A 3679-nucleotide genomic window follows, 5' to 3' on the forward strand; every position below is an offset into this window, starting at 1 on the left:
TTATTTTTGTCTAACTGAGTAGGAGACAGCAAAAGTCCCCATATGACATAACTACACCCACACCTCCTGCAGCTTCACTTACTGAGTGGGAGTCACAACCTCCTTCTCCATGAACAGGCCTACGATAAACAAACAACAAGAAGATACTGGCTCACGCTTAGCTGCTCTTCACAAACAGTTAACAGAGAGATCTAAATACAACAACGTCACAATGTGTCAGAGACAATAGACCATAACAGTCCACACAAAGAAGTAAGATAAGTGGTAGAATACTAAACACATCACAATAAAAAAAAGGGACAAGAACAAATATTCAGCAAATGCTAAAATAACAGTAACAAATGAAATGATAAGATAATTCATAAATATAATTAGATTGTTAATTTATAAAATAAAATCCAATAATAAATAAAAAAATTTATTGGAATTGTATTCAAGCTATAGATCAATTTTGGGAGAATTTATATCTTAACAATATTGAGTACTCTGATCTATGAACATGGTATCTTTTCATTTTTTAAGTTTCCTTAAAATTTTATTCATTAGTGTTTTGTAGTTTTCAGCATAGAGTTCTTGCATGTATTTTGTTAGATTCATACCTAAGTATTTCATGTTTTTTGATGCTATTGTAAGCCATGCTATTTTTATTTCTATTTCCATTTGTTGAATAGTTTTTGTTGTTAGGTGCCATTGAATCATTTTTGACTCATAGTGACCCTATGTTCAACAGAAGAAAGCACTGCCTAGTCCTGAGCCATCCTCACAATCCTTGCTATGCTTGAGCCCATCATTGCAGTCAATGTGCCAATCCATATCTGCTTTACCAAGCATGATAGCCTTCTCCAGGGAATGGTCCCTTATGACAGCATGGCCAAAGTACGTGAGATGAAGTCTGGCCACTGTCACTAAGGAGCATCCCGGCTTCACATCTTCCAGGACAAATTTCCAGGACAATTGTGAATAGGAGTGGAAAAAACTGACATGATTGCCTTGTTCCTGATATTAGGGGGAATGCATTCAATCTGTCAGCATTAAGTATAATGTTAGATGTAGGTTTTTTGTAGATGTCCTTTATCATATTGAAGAGTTCATTTCCATGTGTTATTTACAGAATTTTTTATCATGAATGGGCATAGAATTTGATAAATGCTTTTTCTGCATCTATTGATATAATAGATACATTGCTTACTTTTTGAACGTTAAACCAGCCTCACATTCCTGACATAGAATCCATTTAGTCATGATATATTATCTTTTTAATAAATTGATGGAACAACTGATTTTTTGTATTGATAATTTTTTCATGTATGTTCATCAATGATATTGATCTATATTTGTACATTGATTTTTATATACCCAGCCAATTTGCTAACCTCTTATTTCTAGTAGTTAGTAGATTCTTTTGCCTCCTCATATGTAAAATCACATCATCTATAAATATTTGTACCACTTTTTGTTTCTTGGGTTTTCTTTTTCTTTCTTTTCTTCTCAGTCCTGCCCTCCTTTGCTTTTTCTTTTTTTGCTTTTTCTTCTCTTACTCTACTGGCTAGGACCTACAGTCCAATGTTGAATTGATGTGGTAATACTGGGCATCTATGTCTTTTTGATCATTTTGATAGCAGTATATTTATTTTTTCTCATTTAGTATGATGTTTGTTGTAGATTCTTATAGATATTCTGAATCACTTTTTAAAAAGATTTCTTCCAATCTTCAACAACAACAATCTTAGTTTATTGAGATTTTTTTTTTTCAATCATGAATCAGCGTTTGTTTCTATCCATACATCTTCTGCATTAAATGATCATACCTTTTTCTTCTCCTGTAACAGTGGTAAATGACATGCATCTCTCTCAATGTCATGGAGTTGGATCCAACTTATAGCGACCCCTCCTTGAGTTTTCAAGGCAGTATCAATACGGAAGTAGATTGCCCCATCTTCCTTCAGCGAAGTGGTCAGTGAGTTTGAACCACCAGCCTTCTGGTTAGCAGCCTTAGGCAGTACACTACCAGAGCTCCTCCCAATTACATGTATAGATTTTCTAATATAAATCATTCTCAAGTTTCTGGAGTAAACTTATCTGCTTGGTCATAGGATATTTTCATTTTCATACTCTGTAGGACTGTCACCTTTTTGTTTAGGATTATAGCAACTATGGTCACAATTGAAAAGTCCTATAATTGTCCTTTCTCTTACTGTTATTGTTGAGATTTAATATCATGGTTATACCAGTCACACAAAATAACCTGAGTAACATTTCTTCTTATTCTCTGCTTTAGAAGACTTTCCTTAATATTGGAAATATCTGTTCCTTGAATGTTTGATGGGATATTCCTGCAAAACTCTCTGGGTTTGGAGTTTTATTTGGGAAGTTTTAAACTACCACTTCAATTTCTATTATATTTATTGAACTAGTCACACTTTTTATTTATTCTTGAGTCAGTTTCGGTTTTTTACATTTTTAGAAAGTTTTCCATTTTGTCTAACTTTTCAAGTTTTTTTTAAATATTTCATTGAATTTTCAGTGACGATTTACATAGCAGTTTAGGTTCCCACATAACAATTTCTACACAAATTGTTCAATGCCATTAGTTACATCCAGAGCAATGCATGAACATTCTCTTTATTTCCATTCTGGTTGTTCTGTTTCCATTAATCTAGTTTCTCTACCCCCTTACATTCTCATCTTTACTTTTTTTAAAGTAAATGTTGACTGTTTTGTCTCATATTTGTTGTTGTGGTGATGGTTATGTGCCGTTGAGTCGGATCCAACTCATAGCGACCCTTCCTTGGGTTTCTGAGGTGATATCTCTATGGAAGTAGATTGCCCAACCTTCCTTCTGAGGAGTGGCTGGTGGGTTGGAACCATCATCCTTCTTGTTAGCAGCCAGTTAGCCTTAGGCATAGGTGATTATTTAAAGAACCATAGTACTTATGGGTGATATTCATTATTTTTGGAACCAACCTATTATTTGGCTACAAAATGACCTTAGGGGTTAATTTGGGTTCAGGATCTAAAGAGTAGCTCAGGTCAATAGTCTCAGGGAGTCCTCTAGTCTCAAACAGTCCAGTAAGTCTCTCTCTCTCTCTTTTTTTTTTAAGGAATTCAAGGCCCTGTTCCATAATTTTCTCCCATTCCATCAGGGTCCATCTATTATTGCCTTGATTAAAATAATTGGCAGTTGTAGCCAGGCACCATCTATTTCTTCTGCGCTCAGGTTAGAGGAGGTCATGGTTTGTGTAGTATATTGGTCCTGTAGAATAGTTTATTCTTTTTCTTTTGCTCAGGATGAATAGAGACCAACAGTTGTATCTTTGGTGGCCACTTGAAGGCTTTTAAGATCCCAGACACTACACACGAAATTAGGATGTAGAACATGAATTTTATTGTGCCAATTGACCAAAATGTGCCATGACACTATGGTCTTAATCCTCCAAACTCAGAAAACCAATACCACAAGGTGTTTGTTTATATATTAAAAAAATCCATAACTGTGGCCTTTATGTTCTTTATTACATAGAAGAATATATGTGCATATAGTCACATACATGAATATTGAAATATATAATGCATTAACATACATATACATGTATATATAGGAGCTCTGGTAGCATAGTGCCTAAGGCACTTGACTGCTAACCAGAAGGCTGGCAGTTCAAACCCACCAGCCACTCCTCGG

This window comes from Orycteropus afer, unplaced genomic scaffold (assembly GCF_000298275.1).
Source record: "Orycteropus afer afer isolate SDZICR_OR568_19922 unplaced genomic scaffold, OryAfe1.0 scaffold00379, whole genome shotgun sequence".
Classification (NCBI taxonomy): Eukaryota; Metazoa; Chordata; class Mammalia; order Tubulidentata; family Orycteropodidae; genus Orycteropus; species Orycteropus afer.